Source organism: Cupressus sempervirens, chromosome 7, assembly GCF_028749045.1.
Source record: "Cupressus sempervirens isolate cs-2001-9-10 chromosome 7, ASM2874904v1, whole genome shotgun sequence".
In the NCBI taxonomy this organism is placed as follows: domain Eukaryota; kingdom Viridiplantae; phylum Streptophyta; class Pinopsida; order Cupressales; family Cupressaceae; genus Cupressus; species Cupressus sempervirens.
Genome location: NC_143124.1, coordinates 463529798 through 463551642, shown reverse-complemented (window position 1 = coordinate 463551642; position 21845 = coordinate 463529798).

The window sequence follows — 21845 nt, the reverse complement described above, 5'->3', positions numbered from 1 at the left end:
TCATATGTCAAATGGGCAACATTTTTGGTTGTTGGAAAAAATATAGGTGTCTATTGGGTAATTTGCAAATAGGAAGTTTCTCCTGATCTTGTTGTGAGTTTTGTTTGACTTCTTCAAATTAATTTCCACTTTTATTAATTCATATATGTAAAATTATAATGTTAGGGATCTTTAGGTAAAGGTGTTATTTCATTGGAGAACACCTTTAATGCAAGAGTAGATTAGCTTCAACACTAGCCAATTATAATGAATATGAAAATAAATAAATATTTATGATATTAGTCCATTTTCTCTGCAATTATTATCAATAATTGAGCATTTGCCATGAATCTAGCCACCTAAGCAATTTCATGTTGAACCACACAAATCAAATCCAATTAATTTGAAACTTTAATTCTAAGATGTAAAAAGTTGTATTTGGTTATAAAAATAATATAGTGGTATATTTGAATTGTAGATAAATACTTGGAATGGTTATTTTATGATGGATTTACGTCCAATTCTAACAAAAATCCATAAATTTGGATAGAAAAATGGACTGCCATGTACATATTGATTTTAAGCCCCAAAACATGTTTATGTAGATAATCATTGTATAAGTTGTTCATTTCCATTTATATTCCATATATAGGTATATTACATCTTTAAAATATATTAGGTAGAACATTTTTTAAACATATATTAGTGATTTAATTTATAGGTTTAAAGCATTTAGGTGTGCAACACCATATAGGCTTGTGGAGGACATGACATTTAGCGTTGCACACTCCTTTCAAAAGGGTGGCACAATTAAGAATTATTATATGGTATCAATTGGTTGTGCACATCAAAGGAATTTATGGCTATAGAAATATGTTGCATGAGTTGCACAATTTGCATTATCATGAAGGAACCAACTTTGGTTGTATAGCAGGATGACCCTTTAATTCTACAAGTTATGACTATGATGCTTTGATTAAAGAATTCGGTATGTTATTTCTTCTAGATAAGGGTAAAATATTAAATCTTACCACTATAAAATAGTGTGAAATTGCACATACATTCATTGTGTTAAGAGCTATAAAGGTAGTCATTTAGATTCTAGAAAATGGCACCATTAATAAACCATCTAACAAATAAGTTTGTTAAAATAAGATATTTTCATCATTTATATCCATGGAAGGTATGTATGGAACATAGGACTACATATAATTAGCAATAAAGAATAAAGGGATAAGGGGACCCAAAATAAAACTTGTCAAGAATAAACATGAAATATTAACTAAAAATGTTTCACATTACATGTCAAATTTCCTAATATTCTTTATTAGAAGTCAGGTATAGAAGATTCACCAAGGCCCCCACATATAACTACTAGGTTTAACATCCCCAGATAATTTCTATAAAGATGTAAACTATTTTCAATTTTTGTGCACACTACAAATAGGAGATCAACCATTAAATAGATCCCAACTAGTGCCTAAAAACTTACTGAGTGTTAGTATAGTCCAAGAGCTTTGATGACCATTTATTCCCTTAATGAAAGTGCATAAAAAGATTAATAGTAATAGATAGGCATTGAGATAGATCAAGATAACTACCAATGGTATTAGACATTGTATATATCATTCCTAAACAAGCCTAGCATGCTACAAGTGATAGAGTTTGTCTTATAAAGAGATCATGTCTTGACGTGACCATCAATGGTAAAATCATAAAAGAATTAAGTTGGCATTCATAACATTTTGAGGTGTAAGCATGTTGATGCATTAATTCAAAGATTTTTTTTTGTTCATCTTACTGACAATTGATTTTGACATTGCAGCTCTTTAAAAACATGATAGATACCCTTCATTACATAAGAAACCTCCTCTTTCTAGAACGCCCTCATTACATATTTCACATTACCCTTATTTTTTTCTAGTCACACATGTTGCTACCAAGCTGAATTCTACCCTTGGAAACTAGCAGTCTATTAGACAATGACCATTTTCAAGTTCTTTTTGGAGGAATTTTTTTTGGTGAGTTTGCATTTATTTTCAAACACCTCAGGCAACGTGTTTCCCACATGCCACTTTCTAAGAGCCCACATGTGCAAAAAAAAAAATTGACTACCTCTAACTATTGTACCAAGATTTTTACCCTCACCTCTCTCCTTTGGTGTGTTTCATGCATTATATGGTCACTCTCTCACAGAAATAGATTATGTTCAGCAATATAACCAGCTAACTAGTAGAGTAGGCTTTGTTACCATTGATTTATTAGAAGTGTTACAAATTATAATGCAGAATCACTAATTAATAAGTTGATTAATCAGAAAAATTTCTAATCTTATATGTTAAACTCTTTAACAACTAACAAGCTCTATACAACCATGTTCCATCTCTAGCACAAGAATTTTTTTACCTCTACAATGCTAACAATAGCAAACAATTGTAGGCATTTTTGTAAAGAATGTTAATTTAATAGGGGATAAGGGTCAGTGTATTGAGAGATACAATCTTATACAAGTTTAATTTTAGTCAAAGAAATTTTATTTTCATTATTCATGTATTATTTACTGATTAAAGTTCTTGTTTCTCTTAGAATTTTAGGTTAATAGGAAGAAGACCCTAAACTCCAATATAGATAATCGAAGGTCTATATTTTTTAGATAAATTAACATAAGAATTGTAGAGTAGTTGATTCAATACTACCTTCACTAAGAATAATTCTCTTCCTTGATGTAGGAATTCTTCAGAATAATTAAGAGGGAGGGTGAATTAGTTCTCCAAGGTCCAAATGTACAAATAAAACTTTTCATAGCTTAGTGAACCCATATCCATAAAACATATTCGTGCATGCATTCAATAGATAATACAATCACTTAAACTTGTAGATTACTATCCTAGATTAAAATTAAATTGCAAAAATGTAAACATGAAACATAATGTGGATTCAATAACATATTTGACATGAGGATTTTGATGTGGAAACCCAATTTGGGAAAAATCACTAGTAACATGCTACTCATTCTCACTCTTTTAAAGTGATGCCCTATGAAAGACTAACCCTATTAAAGGTTACAATAAACACCATTAAATGTGACTTGGTTGGAGTATTTCAATCACTATGTTAGAAGTGGGGCTTGTTAGAGGACATTAGATCATTCACCTAGAATGTCACCCAGTTAAAGGATTTACAAATGACTATTAGGTCTACTTTAATCCAAAGGATTTACCCTAGATTGGTACAATGATTAAAAAGTAATAGTAAGGCTTGATCTAATAAAAAATTACAAATCACTTGTAGATTACATATCTTTGTTTCATTCCTCCATTCTACTTGGCTTTCACACACTTTAGCTTTGATAGCTTGTTCATCATTCAAGCATTCATACTCTTAAGCCTTCTTTCTTTTCTTTCCAATAGTAGTCTCTTTTCTTCGATCATTGAATGAATAAATATCTTAGACCTCTTGTCTAATTGAGGTTCTCAAACATTACCAACCTTGCCTTTGACTAGACATCTCTATAAATAGAAAATTAAGATCTTTTATCATTCAACCTCTATTGTCCATTTTAGGGTTTGGTAGGATTAGGTAGGATTCAATGAATCTAACCATCTTTTGATTTGAATCCCTTCTAGAAACTTCTTCCTCAATCCTCCTTAAATTTGCCTCAAAAAGGTTTACCATGAATTCTATGTCACCAACTCATCTTATTTAACTTCCACACTCCTCATTAAATTCAAGAAAATAAAATAGTCAGCTTAGATTCATCATATCTATGATTCAAGATGAATAATGGCACTTAGTATCAATATGTTGTCACTTGAATTCTAAACTTGTCTTCCAATCATCTTCAACTAGATCACTCAGCAAACACTAAAGTTTACTGGAGCTCTGCATCAACTAACCTTTACTTGACTTACATTTTATCAATCGACATACACTAAACTTTTAATTTACTTGGACCCAACTAATTTTTGACTTGGGTTGCACTAACTTTGATTAGCACCTAGTGTCCACTTAGTCAAGCTTGGCAGACTCAATTCTTCTTACTTGTTCTTCTAGACTTAGTCAGTATATCCAACCTTTTCAACCTTAAGTAGATAATCAATACACTATATCATCACTGTCTTAACTAATCTTTGTACTCCCTTTTCTTACCATAACTCAAACTTTCTTCTAGGTGATTTTGTTATCTCATTTGATCAAAACTTCTTCATCAATCAAACAAATGATAGTAGTCAAATTAACTAGGCAATTCTCTTACTAGCAAGTAGCAAGTTTGACATCAATGACAAAACAATGATTGAAACACATTCTCTTACTTATGTCAATCTATTTTCAACAATCTCCCTCTTTAGCATTGATGGAAAACTAGTACCAACAACATTACCAAAAACAAAATAATTTCTTGTATTGAAATCTCTTCCTCTATTAGCAACCTTCATCTCCTCTATAGGCTACACAATTTTGTTCTAATCAATAGACAATAAACTCATCCTTATGAATTTCTATCTTGATCACTCCTTTATAATATTTAGGTATATGTCTCTATCTATTCTATTTTGATATCTCCCTCTTACTAGGTAGATCTATGTCTTTTAGTCATTTCTCCCTATGTAGTAATCACTAGGTACACTATTCCCTCTGAATAGATATTCCATGCTTCTCCCTTGTTATCATTGTGTTTGGTATTCTATATTTGTCCCTTATGAATGATTCTTTTTGTGATCTTGATGGGAACATCTTCTAGCCACAAACTACCATCATGAATTCTACTTAACACAAGTCTGATCCATTCTATCTTAAATATGGTGGGAAAACTCAAAACTCATGTTAAACCCTTCCTTTCAGAAATTTTGTATTCATCCTTCAAAACTCCATCTACACACAACTTCTCATAGGCTTCCCTTATTTCCATATCTCCTATGGCTCCTATCTTACAATTATAGCATCTTCTTACGTCCTAAACCATTACAACTTTTTGGGGTATGTGAGAAAGGGCTCCGATGGGATCATTTTTTTATGCAACTTCAAGGATGGGACAAAAATTAGGCTACTTAACCTCATTAGATACTAGCTGGACTTCAAAGAACTCTTTGTCATGGGTTTTCTTAGAACTTGAAGCCATTTGTGCAAAATAGGGTTTCATTTACACAGAAATATGAAATTGTGTAGCTCGACACAAATGAAAATACCTCAAGATCGATGAAAATGCATTGTAAGAGGTTGGAATCTACTTGGAATACTAGATTCTCTGCCATGAAGTCACTCTGTACTCTTTCTCTTCTTTGCTTCTCATTCTCGATGAAGATAAATGATTAGAATTGCTATAATATACCCTATTTCCATCGCATTAAATGCTCAACTACCCACTCAGCTTTTGAAGGATTTTTAACATTACTCGGCTTGCACTACATTTCCACTTCACTTGGCTTCCATTGGAGTTATTTAACTTGGAATTAGTTATCAACTCGGTCGCTTGTTAGGAACTTGAAATGTATTGGGGGTTTACTCGACATCTAATGATAATTTGACAGCTTTGTGAGAATCTTCATATTATGTCTTGGCATCTTTTCTTATGCTTATTTCTTCTTTTTAGTACTTCTTTGTCTTGGGATTGATGTATGATAAAACTTTGTATATCCGTCCCATACACCTCTCTTATGCTTAGTTTGATGAAGTGCGATCACTTGACCCATTGGATGAAGTGATCCCTCCACTTGATGTGTTGCACTCATCTTTCTTCTTCCAAGTCTTATTCATTTGTCTTCTTATTTTTGCAATATCAATCTTTCTTTTTTCCTTTTTTGTATTCAATTTTTGGTGCTTTGGACCTTGTAGGAAAGTTTCTGCTGATATGACCAATTTTCAAGCAACTGGAACAAGTGGTTTGACTTAGCCACTTGCTATAATTTCCTCTGAAGTGTGTCCTTATACAATTTTAAAGAATATGTCCATATTCTTGACAATAATGGTAGCTATACCTAGTGTTGTAATCCCAATGGTAGCCATTTTCACTCCCTTTTGTTTTTGCTAGGTTATTTGATGTCCTCATAGGCTTTGATCTGCATTCAAATGCTCTATGTCCATACTTCTTACAATTATGAAAATGTCCATCAAATCTTTGTGTCCTTGTGACTTTGGACCTGCAATCTTGTGTCATATGTCCTTGCATTTTTCACTTGTGACAGTAACTCTTGCTTTTGGGTGTGTTTGGTTGATTGATTCTTCTACTCCTACAAAAATTAACAGTATGCCCCTTTTTATTATAGTAATGACAAGTGGGTTTAGAATCCTTGCCTTTTCTAGTTCTTTGCTCAACACTCTTTCATGATTCTCCAACATCAGTGCTATTGTATCCAAGTCCTGATGTATCATGGGCTGATCTTGGGAATTTCATCAACTGTAAAAAGTACTTGATGGCTTCACTTGACTTGTTGAGATTCTCTGCTATCTCTTTTTCTCTATTCAATTCATTTTACAATTGTTCATTCTACATCCTCAAAGTAGAGATCTCAATATCTTTCATATTAAGTTCATGATGAGGGTTCATCATTTGGGAAAGCGTATCCATCTGCATGTTTGAGATCCTTGTTAACTCAATACATTTTCCCCCTAGTCTATTTGCAAAATTTCTTTTTTCATCTTCCATCATGACTCTATCCTCAACTGCTCTTTTCTTTTGTTCAGTGATTTCACATAACATTATGGCCTATGATTCATGTTCTATCTTGAGAGATCTTATCTCTTCTGCTTGAACTTTGTTTTTTCTCCACCAGTTCTGCTATTGCTACATCAAACTCTTTAGTGTCTCCATTGGTAAAAACTTGTGTGATATCAATATCCCTATAGTTTATATCATTTTCAGCTATGGCTATCTCTTTCCTTCTTTTCAAGGATTTTCTTAATTCCACTCTAGCTTCTTCTACCTTGTGTAGAGCGAGATGAACATCTATCACCTGGTTCTCAATGATCTTTCAAAGTTTAAAAACTTCCATCTTTAGATCTTTTCCTCCAAGCTGTTAGGCTTCTTCTTGAGAGAATTTAGCTCTGATACCAATTGTTGGAATGTCTTAATGGAAAGAATACTTCTGAGACGGGGGTGAATCATAAGTACTAGCTTTTTCTATCTTTAAACCCTTAATAACATATAATTGAAATGAACATGCATGCATATAAACATTAATTAATCATAAGAAACAAATATGCATCACCGCATAACACTTGAGATTTTAGTAACCTAGAAACCCTACAGGATTAAGAAGGTAAAACTAGGGTGGGGATGATACCCACAAAATCACTACAGCAATAATGTTTGACCACTTCTGATGGTCTTCCCTATAAAGGGCTTTACACTATGTCAATAGTGACTTGGTTAAAGGATTTACAAACACTTTACATGAAGTGTTACCTTGTTAAAGGATTTAATCACCTATTTAAAGGATCTACAAAATAGCTGTTAAGGTAACCTATCACCATAGGGTTTCCTTTTTAATATAATGGCTAAAGAGTATTAGGTATAATAAACCTGATAGCTTACAATCCTTTATTGGTGAATATAGGCTCTTGATCTGCTTTCTCTATTCTTGATCATTTGAGATTTGATATTCCCTTGCTTTGTTCTGATTAACTGAATGTCTAACTATTGCTCCTTTTCCTCTAAGTCCTTTTTACTCTTCACTCTAAACTTTACTATATATTATCCATTCACTCCTTCATCCATCTCTAATACAATGAGATTTGGTCTTACTTATATAGACATTCGAAGACTTGGGGTTAGATATGAATCTATGATTCATATTGAATCTCTGTTTCTCGCTCATTCCTTGCACTCTTGTTATTGGTTGCATGCCTTCTCTATTTTTCTTATTGGCTGCATGTAGATTGCATAGGAAATACAAAAGATTTGATCTTATCACTTAGATCCTTTGAGATTCATCATATGTCAGCCATAAAAAATGGGTTACATCTGAATTAGTGAAGTTACAAACTTATATGTGCATTCTGTGTTACTCGATACTTACTATTTTCTGATGCTTGGCACACGTAACAAAATTGTCTCACTCGGCTCCAATTGCATTTCTATTTTTCTCAGCATCATTTGTGAGTCGACACTTAAATATCACTTGGCACATGTATCATGCTTAGCATCTAAAGTCACTCGGCACTTGATCTTCACTTAGCACCTAAAGGCTGCTCGGCACCTATTGGATTTTTTGACTCAGCACATGTTGTGGCTTGACATATATAGTGTGCTTAGCTCCAATGTAGAGAGTGGTTAAGTGTGTTGACACTCAAATGTCAAAACCATTTTGAGACTAACACATTTTTCATAATTAAAGACACTATTCACTAACACTAAATTCAAATATAACTTTTATGAAACATAAATTTAAATTTAGCTTTGTCTTCAATCAAACTTACCTTAATCTTCGAACAACCTTAACTTTCTAACCCTTCAATCTAATTTTTCTTTAGTAAAATTCCTTTCATATCATATGAACAATATATAATTCTTTTTACTAATTTCTAACTTCCTTAATAATCAATAATTAAATTTATTTTAACTAAATTATTTACTCACTAAATACTAACAAATATCTCAACAACTAACACAACTAACTTACTAGCTAACTAAGATATCAATAAAAAATAATAAAACTAACTAACTCTAACCTCTATCTTATTCTAACATCTAACCCCTTACTCCTACTTATCCTTACTAACAACTAAATGTAAAACCAACATATAATGCTATCCAAATATTTAACAAATAAATTTACCTTAACTTACTAACCAAGCCCCAATTATTAATTATTTATGGGATTTGTTAGTTAATTTTATTTTATTATTTTTATTATTTTACCTATACAAATCTCTCTACTAGTACCATAATGAAAGTGAGTTAAGCTACTAAATTTATCTTATAGATAAAATGTCTATTTATTATAACATAAATATTTTACAAATTAAATTAATCAATCCAAATTAATAGATAGTATTCCCGTTTATCTCTTCTAAATAACATACATAATTAGTTAGTCCACTACACCCAAAACAAAGCTACCTACATACTATCTATAAGCTCATTTTAATTCTGCATTTAACTTATTTGTAGCAATTACCTATGTATGATTTAGCATATTATTAAATTCCATACAGTGACATTCATTTGGAACTATCTTGACTCAATAATTCCATTATATCAATACTAATATTTTCAACCACTAATTCATGACCCTAACTACTAACCACCCCAAAACACTAACCATTTCCTTTTCTCAAATCCTGATCTAGTCCCCATGTGACACCTTCCCACTAATCTTATTCCTTTATAAACTAGGTGCCTAATTCTATTGGTCCCATCCATTAGTCCCTTCTTCCAAGGTAACTAGTCTTCTAGGAAAGTGCATATGTTAAAGTTTTGTTTCCTTTCTTAAGTCTTGCAAGCATGCATTATTCAAGGAGAAGGGTGAGGTGACCTGTTGGAGTTTTAAAACTACTAAGAAACAAAATGCTTAATACCAAAATGATATCACTCACACAACCTAAGGATTAGCCAGTTCCTATTAACAATTATATGTGCAAACCATTTGAACCCAACTTCAAAAAAACCAAGGGTGGTTTTCTACTCTTTAGGCTCTACAAAACTAGGGTGGGTATACCTTGAGATGATTCAAGACTAAAAAACACTGTATGAGAATTATTTTAGTTTCATTCTAATTCTCATCTCAAATCCTCAAATACATGTATAATTCTTGACAATTTGATAAACACATCCCATATAATAGATTTGGCCAAAATTCTTATATAGATTTGCATGTGTTCTCAACAATAGTGGATAATTGAAGCTAAAACATTCTATGCAAACAAGTATCGACCAAATTTGAAGATCTTTAGGAAATAAAAGTGAAATTAATTATAATTCTACATTTGAAACCCATTTATAACATACTTCTCCTTTGACTAAATCAATTTTCACCAATGCCTAATCCATTACAACTTAGAGTCTACTACAAATCCTTAGATCTAATTTTTCACCTTACAAAAAATATTATTAGCAATTCTTATCAGAATTCATCATTCAAAACATCCTTCTTAATACTGTAGCAACCTTATCTAGTTCATCAAAGATTTTACTTAATCCATTGAACTAATAATAGTGGTGAATAGATATACAACCTAAATGGATTGCATTCAATTACACAAGCCTTTACTCATTCAATATCAAGATAACTAAGTAACTAAAAGGAGAAAAAATTCAAAAAGAACTGATATGGGGATAACTCATAATTTGTATTCATTTTTTTTGAAAATTGTATACATTTGAAATAACTCAGAATGACATTAGGAAGAAATATAGAGATCATTCTATATTAATGCATTCTCAGGAACTAATAGAGATGATACATCATAAAACTTGCTCAAACATTGGACCAAAAAAAAACTAAGTATATCACCTACAAAACATTAGAAATCAGACCATTCTCTAGCCCTTGAATCTCACTTAAATAATGTGAGATGTAACAAGCTTTAGGCTAAGAGAATTTGACAGGTGTCCTTTACAAGAGATATTTACATACACCTATCACAAAATGACAAAATGTGAGTAATAGAAGGACTTATACATCAAACATTCCTTTTTTGGGCCCCTTTCTATTACATCCCTTGGAATCAGAAAAGTACAATGATTTGATTCTTCTATCAATTTGATTCCTCAGAATAAGTGACCATGAGGCTCGAAAGTGATGTGTCCTCTTTAGTTACTTGCAAGTTTACTTTAACTAGGGGATTTTCCCTATCTTCATTATCAACTATTAAAGTAATAGTTACACTTGCATCATCTTCTACCTTTTCATATTCTAACATTTTCTCTATAGACATGAACTTATCTTTCCACTCATTATAAGCAATGTCATCTAGCCTATCAAAATTTAGAACCTCTCTATGTATATTTATCAAAGAATTTGCAATTGCCTCTATATCAACAAGGTTTTTCCTATCATTGTAAAATAACTATACTTTTACTAGCTCCTCATTTGTCCTTGCCCAAAACAAATGACCAGTCTCATTAATGATTTTATTCATCCTTTCGAAATGAATTTCATCTAATTTTCTTTTCCACTCTTCCTTTTCCTTCACTTTATCAATGGTCTTTAAAGCACAAAGAAATAAATCAAACTTCTCTACAATATACTTGGAAAAACAAATAATTAATTCTTTTTGAAAAGAATCTTGTCTATCATCAAAACCTTGCAATTTATTTAGCAAATCAAAGATCTATTCTATTTGATGACATGGTTGTTGAATGACAAATATACACATAGTAGTGATATCTTTATTCCTTTCTATCCATTTCTACACAAGGGGTCTAAAACTACCCTCATTTTTCTTCAATTCATCCCTGATGGTTGCAATCCCTAATAAAAAATCAAAAAATGATGGCCATTCAATTCTATCTACCAAATACATGACACCTTGCCTCAATTTTTCTTCATACTGATCATTTAGTTCCACATGTAGTGCATATAATTTATTCTTTTCTTCCTCAAATTCCTCTATAGTTTAGAATTGTGGCCTTTCTAGGGTATTTGGTACTTCAACAATTGGAGTTGATTTAAAAGGCTCAACAAGTGGCTGTGGAGGGTATATAATCCTTGGTTTACTTTTTTGTTGTACTTTTCTCTTCCCAAGTACCTTCTTCGTTTGAGATAGTTTGTTCTCTAATGATTGAATCTACATACCCCTCTCCTCATATGCTTTCAAAACTTCTTCAAACCTAGCATTGAGTTGGGAAAATCTATCTTCTTCCTGGCCAAATACAACACTACCAAATTTTAACATTTTTTAGGCTACTTGTATTATCTACTTACTACCTACCTCACTAGCCCTAAAAACTATCAATGCCCTAGTATGTTGTTTAGTAGAGATTTCCTGCATTCTAGTCTTGTCTCTTTTTTCAATTGACCAAATAACAAGGGCTTGGTGGTCATCACTAAACTTGACTCCCCTATGAGCTTGTAATATCTCTTCGTTAGTCTGAAACTGGACATCCTTTTATTTCCTTACTGAATCAAAAACTATGGCATTCACTATATCCCATTCAGGTAAAATAAGGACTCCTAACTATCTAACTACTTGGATACCGGCCTTAGGTGTAAATTGAGAAAAATCATTCAAAAATTTAGAATTTACCTCCTCCTTAATAGCAAAATCTAATTTATTAGGTTCTTCTACCTTTATCTTTTCACAAGTCTTCTCAAAATTTCCTATATTTAGCCTCCATAAAAATTGAACAAATGCCCTAGATTTGATTTCACAAAATTTTCATCATTAATAAACCTCTTAGAGGCTTGGGAAACTATTAGATCAATTTCCTTACCTTGGAAATCCACAACAGTTAAATCCAAGGAAAGTGTAGGTGGTTCTTGTGGCTCACCAATCTCCAAATCTATGGATGTAACAATTATGTCTCCCTCTCCACCAATTTGTCTAAGCTACTCTCTTAGAGATGCTTCATCATCAATTATGATTAGAGACTAGCTTGGGGAATATTGTTCCATTTGAGAAGAAGACTCTTGCTCTAACTTTTGTCCTTTTGGAGCACTGGCTACAGGTGGGCTTTTTGGCCTTGGTCTCTGCTGAGGAGGAACCTATTGTACATTCTAGATCATTACATATCCTACCCTTTTCTACAAATTTTAGTAACCCAAAGACACCATATTTCTACTATTTATTCTCCTCTACACCTCTACAACCTTGTCTGAATAAGCCTTGGCACATGCATCCTTCTTCTCATTCATGGCTTGTATTATTACAAAAAAATTATTCATCAATACCTACATTTTGGGTCCCCAATATTTCTTATCTTTCAATGGATCATAATGGGGGTCAAAATCATTAATTAATTCTAGGGTTTTTCTAAATATTATCCATTTCTCCTTTCTTAATTCTTGTTCTTGTAAAGTAGAAACATTTCTAATCACATCCTCTGGGTAGTAAACTTGTTGCACCATTCGAGAAGCTTTTATTCTCTCTCTTAAGAGGTCATAGAATCTTTCAGGATCAATAAACTTGGCATGAGATCCTACCATGTTATATCCATGTAAGAAAAAATTCAAATGCTTCCACCCTTTCCTTACAAAGACAAAATCATGTGCCACAGTAACAATTGGAAAAAATGTACCCTTCTTAGGGAACTCCCTCTCATCTATAGTGCCTATTTTCCATAACAACTCAGCTATTCCTATCTTCAAAGGCACATGAAATGGCAACACATGAGGCTTTCCTAGGAAGCCATATGCTCTTATCACTGTTGAAACATTATAGGGAATTATATCTCCCCAATTATGACTAACCAATAGCCCTTTTGCATGGTCCTTATGTCTGAGCAATTCTAACAGTGCTTGTGGAATTCTAGGGTTGTCTCCTCTCAAAAGAAATCTAAGATTTCATGCAAAATATTTGTCAAACCTCACATAACTAGCATCTGTGGCTTCTAAGGTCATCTTCACACTCCACAACTATAATGGATTCCTCTTTCCAATTCTAGTTGTTTCTAGCTCCATACCCTTAGAAAAGAAGGCAAGTCCCTTATACAAACATACATACATGAGCAATGAATACCAACATAAAATTTTATCCAATTTTACCTCTGCTATCCCCACCAAACCGTTGTGAATCTCCTTTGCAAGAAAAAGTAGCAAAATCTAGAATAGTGCTCATCCCAAATTGAAGAGTTTAAGCCATTATGACGATAATTGAGCTTGGGATCTACTTGGCTTCATCCATTCCAAAAATCTTACAATGAGAAATATATAATGCCTGATCCCTAGGGTTAAAATTTCTTTTTAGTAATGGCTTGGGTGTGCTAGCAGTAATCACAAACAAGGTTCCAACTTTAGCAGCATGCTCTTGTAATCACCTTGTCCTCAGGTCACTAATACATTTGGTACCAAATTTATTAGTGGGTATATTCTTTGTGCATCATATCTTGCTTGCAAATCATCCATATCAATGATCTCATGCATAGCATGGTTAGGGTTGAGATTAAAAACTTCACTAAGCAGCTTAGGACAAACCCTAAAAAGATTCACTCTAGAATGATTCTTCACCCACCCCATAATAGGATCATATTTCTTAGCCAAGTCAATCAATAGATCACTATCAAAGAAAATTGTAGGGACTATTAATCTTTCAATGTCAAATTCCCAGACATTGCTCATGGGGGTATCTAAATTCCTTTTTGCGAACCATTTTTTGAACAATTGCAAGCCTTCCATAGATACTTAGGCATCTCTTACCCAGTTTTCACTATCATAGAAACCCTCACCGATAACTACCCTAGGGTTCTTAGGAATGAGTTCCCTTCCTTTAGTTATTTCATTTACTAATAAGGAAAATTGTTCCAAGAAATCATCATTCATAGCCCTCTTTAAATAATTAGTTTGCCAAGAAAATTCCTTCCGTGGAGGCATCTTTTAAAATTTTAAAACCTTCCAAACACCAAGTTCTTGATTTTTACAAGTTACAGATTACTTACCTGCCAAAATGTACCCTTCTTCTTTCACAACTTTCTCTGCAAATTTGTTGAAATTGCTATGAAATTATGTGCCCTAGCTCTAGAAATCCTTTCATGCTGAGAGAATCTACAATTTTGTGACTCAATAATGGTGAATTCTCATGTTATTCCTATGCATTAAGGTTGCACAAAGGAACTCTGAATCATATTAACTCTTGTAGCTATTATTTTCATGTTTGTGCTTCAACTTTTAACTTCGCCCATTGATCCTATGATGATTGGATGGCTTTATTTGAAAACACAAAAATCTTTAAAAAATTTAGAGCACTTGGCCATGTGTCAAAAGGGTGCATGCTTGCATTATTTAAAATTCTTGCAACTTCTTATTGCAAGCATGCACTCTTTGTTGATCTTTGTCGATTGACGATGGGCCAAAGTCTTTTTCTTTGATAGCCCACTCAGCTAGCTTAACCAATAGAATATCATCCTCTTGTCAATGTGCTCTGATAGATTTGACTGTGGCATTTAAACTTTCAACTTGGCATACCTGTCATATTCCACCAATGCACTTTACTTCATCTAACCTTACCGGCATGGCATGACTTAGCATTCCTTTCAAGGCTTGGTTCCACTTTGCCACATGTCATAGAGGGACTTACCCACATTATTTGAAAGTTGAGCAGTTCCATATTGAAAGCAAGCCCTAACCCTTGATCTTGTTCAAATCTATCGTGATTAAAAATATTGCATGACTATAATACCTAGTCAGCTAGTTGGACCAACGAGACATTTCCTTTGTATTCCAACTCACTTAACAACTTCCACAGAAGACAAGCTATTATTATCTCCTAAGAAAGGTGGGCCCATGATGTCACACTATGCTACATGTAATGAAGGGGCTTGCCCGCATTACTTAAAGTTCTCGCACTTTCATATTGCAGGCAAGTACTAGCCCTTGATTCTTGCTAAATCAACAATCAAAAATATGGGCTGCAAAGTATTAATATCATTAAAAGACCAACCAATGACATCACAAGAAATTCAAAATGTGCATAGGGAACACTAACAACTCTGCAAAAGGTTTGACTACTTCTAAAAAGTAAGAACTTTTGCAATGCACCGAGGTTTGAACATCAGCAAGGGCTATGTGTCATAAAGGCACCTACCCACATTATTTAAGACCTTTCATTTCCATAAAATAATACAATTAAGGAAAAATTTATAAGGTTTATTAAAAAGATGAATATAGGTATCTTTGCACAGATAAACCTTAGCATAAAAGTGTCCCTTCAAAATGAATTTGAAATTTATAAGGTTTTCAAAGGCTAGGGAAAAACAAGACAAGGCATAATGGTTTCTATGGTGAATTTCTTGCCTAGGATTTTGACCTAATTCCCAAAATTTTAGGGCACACATTTACGGTTTTTCACTGCTAAATATAACAAAATAAGGGTGGTGAAAAACTAGGCCAACATGACCAAGGGTAGTTTTTTGACATATGTTAGAGCTTGTCCAAACCCCTATACCCCTCTAGTGCCAATGCAAGGGAAAGCTTTCAATAATTCAACATTTAGCAAAAGAAAAAACTTGACTTTAACTTTCCATCTCCCAATGATGGGCACCAAAAAGGGAGACTCTGCCTTATGTCAGCTTTCACCACAAGGAAAATTGACTTGGCATACTCTACAAAACTTGCTCCACTTCCAAAGTCAATGTTTTCTCTTTTCTAGACATGGAAGGTGGAATGAGTCCCAAGGCAAGCACTTTTTGCTTCCTCTCTAATAATGCCTAGAGGTGGGAGTTGACTCATGTCAACATCAAACTAAACACATCATTATTTTTTTTCCTTTTTAGATTTTCCCAACATCTAAGGGCAATACCACCTTATGAGGACCATGACCCACTTGCTTCCAATGCTAGTTTTGCTTGCTTGCACATAGTGTTAAGATGAGGTGACACCTAGGTAGGGATGGTTCACTAATAAATGAGTTTATACTATTTTTTTTTTTTTTATCTATCTCCTTTTTCCTTGGTTCAAGTTTCAATTTTATTTTAATTGTTATTATTATTTTACTTTTTTTCTTTTATTTTTGTAGATTGTTATGAGAAAAGTTCTACATTCCCTTAGGTCATGCAAATTTTCTTAGGGAAGATTTAGGAGTTACTTTATTCCTAAGTTATAAGATAACCCTTCAACTTATAAGTACCTACTAGAGGTAACTAGTATGTTCCTTATTACTATATTAGTCTATATTCTAAGTAGAACATTGTTTTTCCCTTCCATACATTTTCCAGAGAGGAAAAAGGGCACCTACAACACAGTTTATCATGAATTTGGACTATGGGTTTCCTTTCCTTAATCTATTTTATTTTATCCTACCATGATTTTTAGTGATCATTTTGATAAGAGGATGGTGTTCTCTATTAGGATTTTGTTTGAACTTTGAATATGAAGTAAATAATAATCATTCATGTACAAGAGCTATTCAATATAACAATTTTCTTCTATTTTATTGAGTGCATATAAATTTGCAAAGCAACAGCTATAGTTTTGAATTCACCAACTATACACATAATTTCCTTCTGCAAAACATTTATGACATCTGTCTAGCAATTTATATTAAAATGAGAAGAAATATCTCATACATAACTTCTTCCTAATACATCAAATCTTACAATGAATATTTCCTTGCAAGTAAAATTATATGCAACTTCTCAATAAAATCCTGACTCCTTTCATCAATATATAGTAATCTGAAAATTTCATCTTTCATTATGTTTAAATAACAATGGAGACTTAGAATGAGAACACATTTAAGATGACATAAAACATTGGTCTGTCTTTGAAGAATTTACTTTTCCAACTTGTCAAGGGTGAAACCCTAACATGTTGAAGAAAATTCCATCATCTCAAAACCTACACATGCACACACAAACTTGGAACCATGGAGGCTCACCTCCCATCCTAGGGTTCTATGAAGCCACCCACCAAGTAGGGGAAACAAAATCCAAAATTGGGTTGCATTCTAATCTTACAAATGCATGAACAACACATTTTCAACACTTAACAATCCCATCCCAAGATATTTCACAAAGGTTCACCAATGGAACCTTGAACATAGGGGGAAGCTGTGCTTTTCATAAGGAGGTTTGCCATATCATATCATATCTACAATAAATAGCTTTTATTCCCTTTTTAGGCTTCATAAAACCAACAAAATATCATGCCCTATTGGGGCTGCCACAAACATCCTCCAAAACACACTACCAACAACTATAGCTTCCTTGAAATCCATACTTCATTAACTTCCTTCCTTCACCATTCTTCCATTATCACCCCCAAAGAAAGATATGAATGAAAATGGCATACAATGGAGCCCATACTCCAAGGTCCTTGACTATGTTTCAAGCCCAACTATGCCCTTCACCCTAGACTTCTCTTCCCTTCCCAAAAGGGTGAGTGAAGTCTTCATACCCATGATCACATACACATTCCAATCAAACAAGAAAACAAAATCAAGAAATAAAATCAAGAAATCTTCAAAACACAATACACATTCACATGGCCACAACATGATACCGAATTCCACAATACAAAGACTCACAATGCGATGCATGCTCCATTCTCAAATTCTCCCTAGTTGCAGATTTGTTTTGCAATACTCAAGAAAGAAAATGAAGCATATTTTTGCAACAACAACCTTGGTCCAAGCTAGGGTAATGATAGCTGTAGTAGAGCTCCCTTAATCTTCCTCCAAAATCTAACTATCTCTAAACTTAGAGAGTGGGTGAAAAACCCACTAACTTTTCACCACTCCTCTAAAAAGACTCTCTACTAACCTTTTTTTAGTAGGAACATCAAGCCTCCTCTTTCTTACATTTTTGCCCCTCCAAAATAAGAAATTTTACCAAGTGGGATGGTGAGGGTACACTCATGGGGTAACCCCAAATTTTGAATTGGTTCAAGAGTGCATTGTTTAAGGGTTCCCTTAAGTTAGCAAATCACTAAAATGGTTGAATTTAGGCCACTAACATGTTATACTACCATTAGGGTGGCTTATTTTCAATAAAATGAGACTTTAGGATCCTATTTAGCCCCTATAAAATCCCTAACTAGTTTGAACTCGAAAATCAACATGATGTTGACCCATCCTAACACTCTCTCCCAAGTGGTTGTACTTAAACATTAATTGGAAGAAAAGGAAAGGAGTAAGATTAAGTGACCTTGTGACCAACACTCTAGGTGACATATCATCAACACATAGATAGATACAAGTGTCAAGTGACACATTAAAATATATTACACTTCACCATGACATGTCCTTAATGCATCTAAATTATGACTAAACATTTTCACAATGAGGCTTTTGAAACTTCAAAAGATTTTCCTTGGTTAAACTATATTTACATAGATTTGGAACTTGTTTCCCCCAATAATTTTCATGGTTCCACTTCCTACACATCAAACTCTGGCATTAGTAGTCCAAGGAGTCATATAAAACATATATCATAAATGCAAATTTTTGAATTTTACAAAAACCATATTAACATAATTAAAAATAAATTCCCTTCCCTAATCATTTCAAATAAATCATCCAATATGTTAGAAATCAAAACTGCATATCATAAACCATCAGAATCAAATTAACATCTATCTACATATCCTAGATCATCACAATCAAATTAACATTTATCTGCGTATCATAAATCACCATAATCATTTATTTGTATATCATAAATCATCCTAATTTAATTTAACATATGCATCTCATTATAGACTAGTGCAAGCCATAAAATTGCATCCATATGTGTTTGATCATTTCATACACAATATTAGGTTCTTAGTGTAAACACTACTAATGTATCAAAATCAATAGATAAAACAATCCACTATCCATCTAAGTCTCAAATAAGTGTCAAAATATCAAGGTCTTGAATATCAAAATGCAAGTAAGAATGTCTATGCTATGATGAGTTGGAGTGAGGCCTAAAATTACCAATGTCATCATCTCTTTTAATGTAACACTTGCTTCCAAATATTCTAAAAAATTTAACTAATGGTGAATGTCCAAACCATTATTCTTAAGGGGTCTTGTTCATTCCTTTTCCAATCTGTACTCTATTTATTGTGTACACTATTGTATTGATTTCTTCTCTCCAAAATATGTTGGATACATCATTCTTAAACAACATTGCTCTTGTTGCCTCTGAAACTTATATCTTTCTTCTCTCCAATCACATTTTGGTCACGAGTCTCAGGTGAAGATAGTTGTCTTTTAATTCCATTTTCTTCACAAAAAATGTTAAATGTTGTAGAGGTGAATTTCCCTCCTCCATATGATCATAAAAACTTAATATTAACACCAGATTTATTCTCAAATCTATTCTTAAATATATTAAACTTCTCAAAAGCTTCATATTTCTCTTTAAGAAATGTTACCCACATCATTCTAGTGAAATCATCCACAAAAATCATGAAATAACTTTCACCATAGAATCCTCTTGTTCTAGTAGGACCACTCAAATTTGTGTGAAGAATTTTCAACTTCTCTGTCATAGTGAACTTCTTGCTATGAAAAGGTGCTTTCTTCTACTTGGCCATAATGCACTCTTTGTAAACACTATTCTTATGCTTTATTATCTTAGGCAAGTCTCTAACTGAAAACTTACTATTAAGTTTCACAATATTATCAATGTTTATATGACAAAATATCCTATTGCATAACCAATTGTCATCCACTTTAGCAACCAAACATGTTACTTTAGTAAGATTCAATTGAAATACATTACCTCTAGACCTAGATCCTATTCCAATAATCTTACCATCCTTATCCATCATAGTGCAAGTCTTCTCTATGAATTGCAATTGATAACCTTTGTACACCAACTATAAAACACTCAATAAATTATGCTTCAATCCATCAACAAAATAAACATCTTCAGTGTTAGTTCTTCCATTTAAAGTAATGGATCTAATCCTTGTAATATAACAGGTTGCATTATTAGCAATTCTAAAAATACCTCCATCATAGTTCTTGAATTTAACAAACTTATTCATATCACCAATGATGTGATGTGAACAACCACTATCAATTATCCAATTCAATTTCTTTTCAACTTGGGAAACTACAACCTTTTCTTCTCTAATTTCTCCATCAAGGTCATCTTCCTTAATAGCCACAAATCTGAATTCATCATCACTTTCAATTTGATCTCTTTCATGAGATTCCTCATCTTCAATAGCATACAAACAATTTCTATCTCTCCTAGGCTTAAAATTTCCCTTATACTTTTCTCTCTTTTAGGACATTTAGATACATTATGGCCAAACTCATTACATGTCCAACATTTAAAGATATTCTTACCATCTTTTTCTCTTCTCACTAGAAGTTATGTATCTTCTTCAATCTTCTTGTCTTCATCAGATCTAGTTCTACTACTACTAGAAAAAACTCCATATGCATTTTCCCTTCTAGAAAAGTTAGGCCAAATATTAAGGGCATTGAAGGTTGTCTCCACTCTTGTTAATTCTCCAATTTTTCTTAGATCCACTTCTACTACTTCTGATCTCCCAAGCAACATTTCTCAAATAAATTTTTTAGCACAGAATATTAGTAACTAAATCATCTAAGCTACTTTCTTAAATGCTAGTGTTAGAATCTTCAAAATCTTCCATTCAACCTCACCTTCTTCCTTAGTTCTACCGTGTGACTTGATTCCTTCAAGAATCTATGATATCCTACAAATGTAGTTTATTATAGATTAATCTTCCATCATTTTACTATCTTGAAATGTGCATATCTAGTTCTAGAATTGTACTCTCTTAGTATGTGTATTACCTTCACAAATAGATTATAATGCTTTCCAAATTTCATGAGAAGATGCTAAAAAACTCTCAACTACTTTAGCAATGCTAGAATACTTCCCCATAGGAATGTTATAAATATTCATGCTAACAATCTTCCCCATTGGCATTGATGGAAACATAGATAAAAGAACATCTAACTTCTAAGAATACAAAATCCAACTCTATTATTATAGTTGTTGTCATCTTTCAAAATCTTCTTCATCAAAAAAATCTAAAAGTCTCAAGAAAAAGTACTAGACTCCCCCATTGATAAAATTATCTTCTCCCATTGATATCAAATCTATCTTTTCTTCGTAGATCTCCCTCATTCTATATACTTATCTTTCCATGAATTCTATCCCAAATATTTCAGAGATGTTTTTCATGCACTCTATTGAAAATAATTCTTCAATTTTTGATTTGCATTGATTTTTACATAAATATCGATATTAACTAAGAATTGTAGAGCTTGTAGTATTAACCTTGTATATCTTAGTATTAATCAAG